This window comes from Amia ocellicauda, chromosome 8 (assembly GCF_036373705.1).
Source record: "Amia ocellicauda isolate fAmiCal2 chromosome 8, fAmiCal2.hap1, whole genome shotgun sequence".
In the NCBI taxonomy this organism is placed as follows: domain Eukaryota; kingdom Metazoa; phylum Chordata; class Actinopteri; order Amiiformes; family Amiidae; genus Amia; species Amia ocellicauda.
In genome coordinates this window covers 9,631,746-9,645,450 of record NC_089857.1, presented here as the reverse complement: position 1 = coordinate 9,645,450, position 13,705 = coordinate 9,631,746, and the positions used below count along the sequence as shown (strand labels likewise).

General features: G+C 43.4%; 11 non-coding genes across 11 annotated transcripts; all 11 read left to right on the top strand.

Annotated features, from left to right (window-relative positions):
• The first annotated feature begins 836 nt into the window (after positions 1 to 836).
• On the top strand, positions 837 to 955 carry LOC136756686 (5S ribosomal RNA). The gene has a single exon (XR_010818752.1). It is a non-coding gene; the product is annotated as a 5S ribosomal RNA (ribosomal RNA).
• A 1,066-nt stretch (positions 956 to 2,021) lies between these two features.
• On the top strand, positions 2,022 to 2,140 carry LOC136757535 (5S ribosomal RNA). The gene has a single exon (XR_010819540.1). It is a non-coding gene; the product is annotated as a 5S ribosomal RNA (ribosomal RNA).
• A 1,055-nt stretch (positions 2,141 to 3,195) lies between these two features.
• On the top strand, positions 3,196 to 3,314 carry LOC136757071 (5S ribosomal RNA). Its single transcript, XR_010819117.1, has one exon. It is a non-coding gene; the product is annotated as a 5S ribosomal RNA (ribosomal RNA).
• Positions 3,315 to 4,379: 1,065 nt separating this feature from the next.
• Positions 4,380 to 4,498, top strand: LOC136757486 (5S ribosomal RNA). Its single transcript, XR_010819505.1, has one exon. It is a non-coding gene; the product is annotated as a 5S ribosomal RNA (ribosomal RNA).
• A 1,066-nt stretch (positions 4,499 to 5,564) lies between these two features.
• LOC136756574 (5S ribosomal RNA) lies at positions 5,565 to 5,683 on the top strand. Its single transcript, XR_010818649.1, has one exon. It is a non-coding gene; the product is annotated as a 5S ribosomal RNA (ribosomal RNA).
• A 1,066-nt stretch (positions 5,684 to 6,749) lies between these two features.
• On the top strand, positions 6,750 to 6,868 carry LOC136755649 (5S ribosomal RNA). The gene has a single exon (XR_010817765.1). It is a non-coding gene; the product is annotated as a 5S ribosomal RNA (ribosomal RNA).
• A 1,066-nt stretch (positions 6,869 to 7,934) lies between these two features.
• LOC136757061 (5S ribosomal RNA) lies at positions 7,935 to 8,053 on the top strand. The gene has a single exon (XR_010819108.1). It is a non-coding gene; the product is annotated as a 5S ribosomal RNA (ribosomal RNA).
• Positions 8,054 to 9,119: 1,066 nt separating this feature from the next.
• Positions 9,120 to 9,238, top strand: LOC136755648 (5S ribosomal RNA). The gene has a single exon (XR_010817764.1). It is a non-coding gene; the product is annotated as a 5S ribosomal RNA (ribosomal RNA).
• A 1,055-nt stretch (positions 9,239 to 10,293) lies between these two features.
• LOC136756515 (5S ribosomal RNA) lies at positions 10,294 to 10,412 on the top strand. The gene has a single exon (XR_010818594.1). It is a non-coding gene; the product is annotated as a 5S ribosomal RNA (ribosomal RNA).
• A 1,055-nt stretch (positions 10,413 to 11,467) lies between these two features.
• On the top strand, positions 11,468 to 11,586 carry LOC136756395 (5S ribosomal RNA). Its single transcript, XR_010818482.1, has one exon. It is a non-coding gene; the product is annotated as a 5S ribosomal RNA (ribosomal RNA).
• Positions 11,587 to 12,652: 1,066 nt separating this feature from the next.
• On the top strand, positions 12,653 to 12,771 carry LOC136756618 (5S ribosomal RNA). Its single transcript, XR_010818690.1, has one exon. It is a non-coding gene; the product is annotated as a 5S ribosomal RNA (ribosomal RNA).
• The last annotated feature ends 934 nt before the right edge of the window (positions 12,772 to 13,705 follow it).

The window sequence follows — 13,705 nt, the reverse complement described above, 5'->3', positions numbered from 1 at the left end:
TTACAGCAACACAAAAAGGAACTCCACCGGACAAAGTTCAGTGCTCACAAGGAGCCTCATTCAACACACACGGTTCCATTCCCATTCATGCAAAGCACGAAAGTGTAAAACTTGGGAACATACTTGAGAGCAAAGATCACATTCAATCTCATTCAAGGCACGGATGTGAACGCAACGGTATGAAATTACTGAAATGATGCCTGCCCTCGAACTGTGATGATGGACTACCCGACTCGCCAATAATATTGGGTTCTGGTGTATTGAAATACAGGAGCTGCTGGATTTGTGTGTTTTCTTACCCCCTCACCATAGTTTGTCAAATGTTTAAACAACTGAACTTATATTCAAGGTTTGTTTCTCTTCATATGTTTTACTGGTTTACATTTGTCTCAGCAACCTGTTGAATGATTCTTCTGCTTTCAAAACAAAATGACAACAGGATGAATGCACACACTTGAAAATACAATACATGCAATGTTATGCATCATAGTGATGCAACCTCCTTTCAGTTTCATACTGCATGTCAATTGAAATCCTTACTGAAATGCACACCTTCTCAAGATTGCGCTTGACTGGCGTGTCAGGCACTCAATTACAGCTGTTTTATCAAGACAATGTCTTCGTTTTGTAATATATAGTTCCGGTCTGGTGTGGCACCCCAGCTAACGCACAACGTTGCCACAATGTTGCCACAACGTGGCGTGTTAGCAGGGACTGTCTGCGGCGCGCTGGTGTGTCCCGGGCTTTAGAGTAGAGAGACAGTTCAACTGTAAGTATGAACGGCAGAAACGGATATTGCCTTCCCTTTAAGTAGAGCGTCAGGGACAGCCTCCCTGGCTTACGGCCATACTAGCCTGAATACGCCAGATCTCGTCCGATCTCGGAAGCTAAGCAGGCTCGGGCCTGGTCAGTACTTGGATGGGAGACCGCCTGGGAATACCAGGTGCTGTAAGCTTTTGCATCTTTTACACACCAGAGGGCGACAAATCACGAGTTTTAACTTTGGATTCATGCAATTTCATCATTATTTCAGATTTGACTTCCCCAAATACACAGGCATACAATAGATCTTGTTCTCCAACGTAAACGGTCCCTAGTAACTAGGGTACATTCGTAAATAAATTGAGCATCATGGCTAGAAGTGACTAAATGTTGCCTAATCTTTCTCATCGAGAAATGACACAATTACAGCAACACAAAAAGGAACTCCACCGGACAAAGTTCAGTGCTCACAAGGAGCCTCATTCAACACACACGGTTCCATTCCCATTCATGCAAAGCACGAAAGTGTAAAACTTGGGAACATACTTGAGAGCAAAGATCACATTCAATCTCATTCAAGGCACGGATGTGAACGCAACGGTATGAAATTACTGAAATGATGCCTGCCCTCGAACTGTGATGATGGACTACCCGACTCGCCAATAATATTGGGTTCTGGTGTATTGAAATACAGGAGCTGCTGGATTTGTGTGTTTTCTTACCCCCTCACCATAGTTTGTCAAATGTTTAAACAACTGAACTTATATTCAAGGTTTGTTTCTCTTCATATGTTTTACTGGTTTACATTTGTCTCAGCAACCTGTTGAATGATTCTTCTGCTTTCAAAACAAAATGACAACAGGATGAATGCACACACTTGAAAATACAATACATGCAATGTTATGCATCATAGTGATGCAACCTCCTTTCAGTTTCATACTGCATGTCAATTGAAATCCTTACTGAAATGCACACCTTCTCAAGATTGCGCTTGACTGGCGTGTCAGGCACTCAATTACAGCTGTTTTATCAAGAGAATGTGTTCGTTTTGTAATATATAGTTCCGGTCTGGTGTGGCACCCCAGCTAACGCACAACGTTGCCACAATGTTGCCACAACGTGGCGTGTTAGCAGGGACTGTCTGCGGCGCGCTGGTGTGTCCCGGGCTTTAGAGTAGAGAGACAGTTCAACTGTAAGTATGAACGGCAGAAACGGATATTGCCTTCCCTTTAAGTAGAGCGTCAGGGACAGCCTTCCTGGCTTACGGCCATACTAGCCTGAATACGCCCGATCTCGTCCGATCTCGGAAGTCAAGCAGGCTCGTTCCTGGTCAGTACTTGGATGGGAGACCGCCTGGGAATACCTGGTGCTGAAAGCTTTTGCATCTTTTACACACCAGAGGGCGACAAATCACGAGTTTTAACTTTGGATACACGCAATTTCATCATTATTTCAGATTTGACTTCCCCAAATACATAGGCATACAATAGATCTTGTTCTCCAAAGTAAACGGTCCCTAGTAACTAGGGTACATTCGTAAATAAATTGAGCATCATGGCTAGAAGTGACTAAATGTTGCCTAATCTTTCTCATCGAGAAATGACACAATTACAGCAACACAAAAAAGAACTCCACCGGACAAAGTTCAGTGCTCACAAGGAGCCTCATTCAACACACACGGTTCCATTCCCATTCATGCAATGCACGAAAGTGTAAAACTTGGGAACATACTTGAGAGCAAAGATCACATTCAATCTCATTCAAGGCACGGATGTGAATGCAACGGGATGAAATTACTGAAATGATGCCTGCCCTCGAACTGTGAAGATGGACTACCCGACTCGCCAATAATATTGGGTTCTGGTGTATTGAAATACAGGAGCTGCTGGATTTGTGTGTTTTCTAACCCCCTCACCATAGTTTGTCAAATGTTTAAACAACTGAACTTATATTCAAGGTTTGTTTCTCTTCATATGTTTTACTGGTTTACATTTGTCTCAGCAACCTGTTGAATGATTCTTCTGCTTTCAAAACAAAATGACAACAGGATGAATGCACACACTTGAAAATACAATACATGCAATGTTATGCATCATAGTGATGCAACCTCCTTTCAGTTTCATACTGCATGTCAATTGAAATCCTTACTGAAATGCACACCTTCTCAAGATTGCGCTTGACTGGCGTGTCAGGCACTCAATTACAGCTGTTTTATCAAGACAATGTGTTCGTTTTGTAATATATAGTTCCGGTCTGGTGTGGCACCCCAGCTAACGCACAACGTTGCCACAACGTGGCGTGTTAGCAGGGACTGTCTGCGGCGCGCTGGTGTGTCCCGGACTTTAGAGTAGAGAGACAGATCAACTGCAAGTATGAGCAGCAGAAACGGATATTGCCTTCCCTTTAAGTAGAGCGTCACGGACAGCCTCCCTGGCTTACGGCCATACTAGCCTGAATACGCCCGATATCGTCCGATCTCGGAAGCTAAGCAGGCTCGGGCCTGGTCAGTACTTGGATGGGAGACCGCCTGGGAATACCAGGTGCTGTAAGCTTTTGCATCTTTTACACACCAGAGGGCGACAAATCACGAGTTTTAACTTTGGATACACGCAATTTCATCATTATTTCAGATTTGACTTCCCCAAATACACAGGCATGAAATAGATCTTGTTCTCCAACGTAAACGGTCCCTAGTAACTAGGGTACATTCGTAAATAAATTGAGCATCATGGCTAGAAGTGACTAAATGTTGCCTAATCTTTCTCATCGAGAAATGACACAATTACAGCAACACAAAAAGGAACTCCACCGGACAAAGTTCAGTGCTCACAAGGAGCCTCATTCAACACACACGGTTCCATTCCCATTCATGCAAAGCACGAAAGTGTAAAACTTGGGAACATACTTGAGAGCAAAGATCACATTCAATCTCATTCAAGGCACGGATGTGAATGCAACGGGATGAAATTACTGAAATGATGCCTGCCCTCGAACTGTGATGATGGACTACCCGACTCGCCAATAATATTGGGTTCTGGTGTATTGAAATACAGGAGCTGCTGGATTTGTGTGTTTTCTTACCCCTCACCATAGTTTGTCAAATGTTTAAACAACTGAACTTATATTCAAGGTTTGTTTCTCTTCATATGTTTTACTGGTTTACATTTGTCTCAGCAACCTGTTGAATGATTCTTCTGCTTTCAAAGCAAAATGACAACAGGATGAATGCACACACTTGAAAATACAATACATGCAATGTTATGCATCATAGTGATGCAACCTCCTTTCAGTTTCATACTGCATGTCAATTGAAATCCTTACTGAAATGCACACCTTCTCAAGATTGCGCTTGACTGGCGTGTCAGGCACTCAATTACAGCTGTTTTATCAAGAGAATGTGTTCGTTTTGTAATATATAGTTCCGGTCTGGTGTGGCACCCCAGCTAACGCACAACGTTGCCACAATGTTGCCACAACGTGGCGTGTTAGCAGGGACTGTCTGCGGCGTGCTGGTGTGTCCCGGGCTTTAGAGTAGAGAGACAGTTCAACTGTAAGTATGAACGGCAGAAACGGATATTGCCTTCCCTTTAAGTAGAGCGTCAGGGACAGCCTTCCTGGCTTACGGCCATACTAGCCTGAATACGCCCGATCTTGTCCGATCTCGGAAGCTAAGCAGGCTCGTTCCTGGTCAGTACTTGGATGGGAGACCGCCTGGGAATACCAGGTGCTGTAAGCTTTTGCATCTTTTACACACCAGAGGGCGACAAATCACGAGTTTTAACTTTGGATACACGCAATTTCATCATTATTTCAGATTTGACTTCCCCAAATACACAGGCATACAATAGATCTTGTTCTCCAACGTAAACGGTCCCTAGTAACTAGGGTACATTCGTAAATAAATTGAGCATCATGGCTAGAAGTGACTAAATGTTGCCTAATCTTTCTCATCGAGAAATGACACAATTACAGCAACACAAAAAGGAACTCCACCGGACAAAGTTCAGTGCTCACAAGGAGCCTCATTCAACACACACGGTTCCATTCCCATTCATGCAAAGCACGAAAGTGTAAAACTTGGGAACATACTTGAGAGCAAAGATCACATTCAATCTCATTCAAGGCACGGATGTGAATGCAACGGGATGAAATTACTGAAATGATGCCTGCCCTCGAACTGTGATGATGGACTACCCGACTCGCCAATAATATTGGGTTCTGGTGTATTGAAATACAGGAGCTGCTGGATTTGTGTGTTTTCTTACCCCCTCACCATAGTTTGTCAAATGTTTAAACAACTGAACTTATATTCAAGGTTTGTTTCTCTTCATATGTTTTACTGGTTTACATTTGTCTCAGCAACCTGTTGAATGATTCTTCTGCTTTCAAAACAAAATGACAACAGGATGAATGCACACACTTGAAAATACAATACATGCAATGTTATGCATCATAGTGATGCAACCTCCTTTCAGTTTCATACTGCATGTCAATTGAAATCCTTACTGAAATGCACACCTTCTCAAGATTGCGCTTGACTGGCGTGTCAGGCACTCAATTACAGCTGTTTTATCAAGACAATGTTTTCGTTTTGTAATATATAGTTCCGGTCTGGTGTGGCACCCCAGCTAACGCACAACGATGCCACAACGCTGCCACAACGTGGCGTGTTAGCAGGGACTGTCTGCGGCGCGCAGGTGTGTCCCGGGCTTTAGAGTAGAGAGACAGTTCAACTGTAAGTATGAACGGCAGAAACGGATATTGCCTTCCCTTTAAGTAGAGCGTCAGGGACAGCCTCCCTGGCTTACGGCCATACTAGCCTGAATACCCCTGATCTCGTCCGATCTCGGAAGCTAAGCAGGCTCGGGCCTGGTCAGTACTTGGATGGGAGACCGCCTGGGAATACCAGGTGCTGTAAGCTTTTGCATCTTTTACACACCAGAGGGCGACAAATCACGAGTTTTAACTTTGGATACACGCAATTTCATCATTATTTCAGATTTGACTTCCCCAAATACACAGGCATACAATAGATCTTGTTCTCCAATGTAAACGGTCCCTAGTAACTAGGGTACATTCGTAAATAAATTGAGCATCATGGCTAGAAGTGACTAAATGTTGCCTAATCTTTCTCATCGAGAAATGACACAATTACAGCAACACAAAAAGGAACTCCACCGGACAAAGTTCAGTGCTCACAAGGAGCCTAATTCAACACACACGGTTCCATTCCCATTCATGCAAAGCACGAAAGTGTAAAACTTGGGAACATACTTGAGAGCAAAGATCACATTCAATCTCATTCAAGGCACGGATGTGAATGCAACGGGATGAAATTACTGAAATGATGCCTGCCCTCGAACTGTGATGATGGACTACCCGACTCGCCAATAATATTGGGTTCTGGTGTATTGAAATACAGGAGCTGCTGGATTTGTGTGTTTTCTTACCCCCTCACCATAGTTTGTCAAATGTTTAAACAACTGAACTTATATTCAAGGTTTGTTTCTCTTCATATGTTTTACTGGTTTACATTTGTCTCAGCAACCTGTTGAATGATTCTTCTGCTTTCAAAACAAAATGACAACAGGATGAATGCACACACTTGTAAATACAATACATGCAATGTTATGCATCATAGTGATGCAACCTCCTTTCAGTTTCATACTGCATGTCAATTGAAATCCTTACTGAAATGCACACCTTCTCAAGATTGCGCTTGACTGGCGTGTCAGGCACTCAATTACAGCTGTTTTACCAAGACAATGTGTTCGTTTTGTAATATATAGTTCCGGTCTGGTGTGGCACCCCAGCTAACGCACAACGTTGCCACAATGTTGCCACAACGTGGCGTGTTAGCAGGGACTGTCTGCGGCGCGCTGGTGTGTCCCGGGCTTTAGAGTAGAGAGACAGTTCAACTGTAAGTATGAACGGCAGAAACGGATATTGCCTTCCCTTTAAGTAGAGCGTCAGGGACAGCATTCCTGGCTTACGGCCATACTAGCCTGAATACGCCCGATCTCGTCCGATCTCGGAAGCTAAGCAGGCTCGGGCCTGGTCAGTACTTGGATGGGAGACCGCCTGGGAATACCAGGTGCTGTAAGCTTTTGCATCTTTTACACACCAGAGGGCGACATATCACGAGTTTTAACTTTGGATACACGCAATTTCATCATTATTTCAGATTTGACTTCCCCAAATACACAGGCATACAATAGATCTTGTTCTCCAATGTAAACGGTCCCTAGTAACTAGGGTACATTCATAAATAAATTGAGCATCATGGCTAGAAGTGACTAAATGTTGCCTAATCTTTCTCATCGAGAAATGACACAATTACAGCAACACAAAAAGGAACTCCACCGGACAAAGTTCAGTGCTCACAAGGAGCCTCATTCAACACACACGGTTCCATTCCCATTCATGCAAAGCACGAAAGTGTAAAACTTGGGAACATACTTGAGAGCAAAGATCACATTCAATCTCATTCAAGGCACGGATGTGAATGCAACAAGATGAAATTACTGAAATGATGCCTGCCCTCGAACTGTGATGATGGACTACCCGACTCGCCAATAATATTGGGTTCTGGTGTATTGAAATACAGGAGCTGCTGGATTTGTGTGTTTTCTTACCCCCTCACCATAGTTTGTCAAATGTTTAAACAACTGAACTTATATTCAAGGTTTGTTTCTCTTCATATGTTTTACTGGTTTACATTTGTCTCAGCAACCTGTTGAATGATTCTTCTGCTTTCAAAACAAAATGACAACAGGATGAATGCACACACTTGAAAATACAATACATGCAATGTTATGCATCATAGTGATGCAACCTCCTTTCAGTTTCATACTGCATGTCAATTGAAATCCTTACTGAAATGCACACCTTCTCAAGATTGCGCTTGACTGGCGTGTCAGGCACTCAATTACAGCTGTTTTATCAAGACAATGTGTTCGTTTTGTAATATATAGTTCCGGTCTGGTGTGGCACCCCAGCTAACGCACAACGTTGCCACAATGTTGCCACAACGTGGCATGTTAGCAGGGACTGTCTGCGGCGCGCTGGTGTGTCCCGGGCTTTAGAGTAGAGAGACAGTTCAACTGCAAGTATGAGCGGCAGAAACGGATATTGCCATCCCTTTAAGTAGAGCGTCAGGGACAGCCTCTCTGGCTTACGGCCATGCTAGCCTGAATACGCCCGATCTCGTCCGATCTCGGAAGCTAAGCAGGCTCGGGCCTGGTCAGTACTTGGATGGGAGACCGCCTGGAAATACCAGGTGCTGTAAGCTTTTGCATCTTTTACACACCAGAGGGCGACAAATCACGAGTTTTAACTTTGGATACATGCAATTTCATCATTATTTCAGATTTGACTTCCCCAAATACACAGGCATACAATAGATCTTGTTCTCCAACGTAAACGGTCCCTAGTAACTAGGGTACATTCGTAAATAAATTGAGCATCATGGCTAGAAGTGACTAAATGTTGCCTAATCTTTCTCATCGAGAAATGACACAATTACAGCAACACAAAAAGGAACTCCACCGGACAAAGTTCAGTGCTCACAAGGAGCCTCATTCAACACACACGGTTCCATTCCCATTCATGCAAAGCACGAAAGTGTAAAACTTGGGAACATACTTGAGAGCAAAGATCACATTCAATCTCATTCAAGGCACGGATGTGAATGCAACGGGATGAAATTACTGAAATGATGCCTGCCCTCGAACTGTGATGATGGACTACCCGACTCTCCAATAATATTGGGTTCTGGTGTATTGAAATACAGGAGCTGCTGGATTTGTGTGTTTTCTTACCCCCTCACCATAGTTTGTCAAATGTTTAAACAACTGAACATATATTCAAGGTTTGTTTCTCTTCATATGTTTTACTGGTTTACATTTGTCTCAGCAACCTGTTGAATGATTCTTCTGCTTTCAAAACAAAATGACAACAGGATGAATGCACACACTTGAAAATACAATACATGCAATGTTATGCATCATAGTGATGCAACCTCCTTTCAGTTTCATACTGCATGTCAATTGAAATCCTTACTGAAATGCACACCTTCTCAAGATTGCGCTTGACTGGCGTGTCAGGCACTCAATTACAGCTGTTTTATCAAGACAATGTGTTCGTTTTGTAATATATAGTTCCGGTCTGGTGTGGCACCCCAGCTAACGCACAACGTTGCCACAATGTTGCCACAACGTGGCATGTTAGCAGGGACTGTCTGCGGCGCGCTGGTGTGTCCCGGGCTTTAGAGTAGAGAGACAGTTCAACTGTAAGTATGAACGGCAGAAACGGATATTGCCTTCCCTTTAAGTAGAGCGTCAGGGACAACCTCCCTGGCTTACGGCCATACTAGCCTGAATACGCCCGATCTCGTCCGATCTCGGAAGCTAAGCAGGCTCGGGCCTGGTCAGTACTTGGATGGGAGACCGCCTGGGAATACCAGGTGCTGTAAGCTTTTGCATCTTTTACACACCAGAGGGCGACAAATCACGAGTTTTAACTTTGGATACACGCAATTTCATCATTATTTCAGATTTGACTTCCCCAAATACACAGGCATACAATAGATCTTGTTCTCCAATGTAAACGGTCCCTAGTAACTAGGGTACATTCGTAAATAAATTGAGCATCATGGCTAGAAGTGACTAAATGTTGCCTAATCTTTCTCATCGAGAAATGACACAATTACAGCAACACAAAAAGGAACTCCACCGGACAAAGTTCAGTGCTCACAAGGAGCCTCATTCAACACACACGGTTCCATTCCCATTCATGCAAAGCACGAAAGTGTAAAACTTGGGAACATACTTGAGAGCAAAGATCACATTCAATCTCATTCAAGGCACGGATGTGAATGCAACGGGATGAAATTACTGAAATGATGCCTGCCCTCGAACTGTGATGATGGACTACCCGACTCGCCAATAATATTGGGTTCTGGTGTATTGAAATACAGGAGCTGCTGGATTTGTGTGTTTTCTTACCCCCTCACCATAGTTTGTCAAATGTTTAAACAACTGAACTTATATTCAAGGTTTGTTTCTCTTCATATGTTTTACTGGTTTACATTTGTCTCAGCAACCTGTTGAATGATTCTTCTGCTTTCAAAACAAAATGACAACAGGATGAATGCACACACTTGAAAATACAATACATGCAATGTTATGCATCATAGTGATGCAACCTCCTTTCAGTTTCATACTGCATGTCAATTGAAATCCTTACTGAAATGCACACCTTCTCAAGATTGCGCTTGACTGGCGTGTCAGGCACTCAATTACAGCTGTTTTATCAAGACAATGTGTTAGTTTTGTAAAATATAGTTCCGGTCTGGTTTGGCACCCCAGCTAACGCACAACGTTGCCACAACGTTTCGTGTTAGCAGGGACTGTCTGCGGCGCGCTGGTGTGTCCCGGACTTTAGAGTAGAGAGACAGTTCAACTGTAAGTATGAACGGCAGAAACGGATATTGCCTTCCCTTTAAGTAGAGCGTCAGGGACAGCCTCCCTGGCTTACGGCCATACTAGCCTGAATACGCCCGATCTCGTCAGATCTCGGAAGCTAAGCAGGCTCGGGCCTGGTCAGTACTTGGATGGGAGACCGCCTGGGAATACCAGGTGCTGTTAGCTTTTGCATCTTTTACACACCAGAGGGCGACAAATCACGAGTTTTAACTTTGGATACACACAATTTCATCATTATTTCAGATTTGACTTCCCCAAATACACAGGCATACAATAGATCTTGTTCTCCAACGTAAACTGTCCCTAGTAACTAGGGTACATTCGTAAATAAATTGAGCATCATGGCTAGAAGTGACTAAATGTTGCCTAATCTTTCTCATCGAGAAATGACACAATTACAGCAACACAAAAAGGAACTCCACCGGACAAAGTTCAGTGCTCACAAGGAGCCTCATTCAACACACACGGTTCCATTCCCATTCATGCAAAGCACGAAAGTGTAAAACTTGGGAACATACTTGAGAGCAAAGATCACATTCAATCTCATTCAAGGCACGGATGTGAATGGAACGGGATGAAATTACTGAAATGATGCCTGCCCTCGAACTGTGATGATGGACTCCCCGACTCGCCAATAATATTGGGTTCTGGTGTATTGAAATACAGGAGCTGCTGGATTTGTGTGTTTTCTTACCCCCTCACCATAGTTTGTCAAATGTTTAAACAACTGAACTTATATTCAAGGTTTGTTTCTCTTCATATGTTTTACTGGTTTACATTTGTCTCAGCAACCTGTTGAATGATTCTTCTGCTTTCAAAACAAAATGACAACAGGATGAATGCACACACTTGAAAATACAATACATGCAATGTTATGCATCATAGTGATGCAACCTCCTTTCAGTTTCATACTGCATGTCAATTGAAATCCTTACTGAAATGCACACCTTCTCAAGATTGCGCTTGACTGGCGTGTCAGGCACTCAATTACAGCTGTATTATCAAGACAATGTGTTCGTTTTGTAAAATATAGTTCCGGTCTGGTGTGGCACCCCAGCTAACGCACAACGTTGCCACAACGTTTCGTGTTAGCAGGGACTGTCTGCGGCGCGCTGGTGTGTCCCGGACTTTAGAGTAGAGAGACAGTTCAACTGCAAGCATGAGCGGCAGAAACGGATATTGCCTTCCCTTTAAGTAGAGCGTCAGGGACAGCCTCCCTGGCTTACGGCCATACTAGCCTGAATACGCCCGATCTCGTCCGATCTCGGAAGCTAAGCTGGCTCGGGCCTGGTCAGTACTTGGATGGGAGACCGCCTGGGAATACCAGGTGCTGTAAGCTTTTGCATATTTTACACACCAGAGGGCGACAAATCACGAGTTTTAACATTGGATACACACAATTTCATCATTATTTCAGGTTTTACTTCCCCAAATACACAGGCATACAATAGATCTTGTTCTCCAACGTAAAAGGTCCCTAGTAACTAGGGTACATTCATAAATAAATTGAGCATCATGGCTAGAAGTGTCTAAATGTTGCCTAATCTTTCTCATCGAGAAATGACACAATTACAGCAACACAAAAAGGAACTCCACCGGACAAAGTTCAGTGCTCACGAGGAGCCTCATTCAACACACACGGTTCCATTCCCATTCATGCAAAGCACGAAAGTGTAAAACTTGGGAACATACTTGAGAGCAAAGATCACATTCAATCTCATTCAAGGCACGGATGTGAATGCAACGGGATGAAATTACTGAAATGATGCCTGCCCTCGAACTGTGATGATGGACTACCCGACTCGCCAATAATATTGGGTTCTGGTGTATTGAAATACAGGAGCTGCTGGATTTGTGTGTTTTCTTACCCCCTCACCATAGTTTGTCAAATGTTTAAACAACTGAACTTATATTCAAGGTTTATTTTTCTTCATATGTTTTACTGGTTTACATTTGTCTCAGCAACCTGTTGAATGATTCTTCTGCTTTCAAAACAAAATGACAACAGGATGAATGCACACACTTGAAAATACAATACATGCAATGTTATGCATCATAGTGATGCAACCTCCTTTCAGTTTCATACTGCATGTCAATTGAAATCCTTACTGAAATGCACACCTTCTCAAGATTGCGCTTGACTGGCGTGTCAGGCACTCAATTACAGCTGTTTTATCAAAACAATGTGTTCGTTTTGTAATATATACTTCCGGTCTGGTGTGGCACCCCAGCTAACGCACAACGTTGCCACAATGTTGCCACAACGTGGCGTGTTAGCAGGGACTGTCTGCGGCGCGCTGGTGTGTCCCGGGCTTTAGAGTAGAGAGACAGTTCAACTGTAAGTATGAACGGCAGAAACGGATATTGCCTTCCCTTTAAGTAGAGCGTCAGGGAAAACCTCCCTGGCTTACGGCCATACTAGCCTGAATACGCTCGATCTCGTCCGATCTCGGAAGCTAAGCAGGCTCGGGCCTGGTCAGTACTTGAATGGGAGACCGCCTGGGAATACCAGGTGCTGTAAGCTTTTGCATCTTTTACACACCAGAGGGCGACAAATCACGAGTTTTAACTTTGGATACACGCAATTTCATCATTATTTCAGATTTGACTTCCCCAAATACACAGGCATACAATAGATCTTGTTCTCCAACGTAAACGGTCCCTAGTAACTAGGGTACATTCATAAATAAATTGAGCATCATGGCTAGAAGTGACTAAATGTTGCCTAATCTTTCTCATCGAGAAATGATACAATTACAGCAACACAAAAAGGAACTCCACCGGACAAAGTTCAGTGCTCACAAGGAGCCTCATTCAACACACACGGTTCCATTCCCATTCATGCAAAGCACGAAAGTGTAAAACTTGGGAACATACTTGAGAGCAAAGATCACATTCAATCACATTCAAGGCACGGATGTGAATGCAACGGGATGAAATTACTGAAATGATGCCTGCCCTCGAACTGTGATGATGGACTACCCGACTCGCCAATAATATTGGGTTCTGGTGTATTGAAATACAGGAGCTGCTGGATTTGTGTGTTTTCTTACCCCCTCACCATAGTTTGTCAAATGTTTAAACAACTGAACTTATATTCAAGGTTTGTTTCTCTTCATATGTTTTACTGGTTTACATTTGTCTCAGCAACCTGTTGAATGATTCATCTGCTTTCAAAACAAAATGACAACAGGATGAATGCACACACTTGAAAATACACTACATGCAATGTTATGCATCATAGTGATGCAACCTCCTTTCAGTTTCATACTGCATGTCAATTGAAATCCTTACTGAAATGCACACCTTCTCAAGATTGCGCTTGACTGGCGTGACAGGCACTCAATTACAGCTGTTTTATCAAGACAATGTGTTCATTTTGTAAAATATAGTTCCGGTCTGGTGTGGCACCCCAGCTAACGCACAACGTTGCCACAACGTGGCGTGTTAGCAGGGAC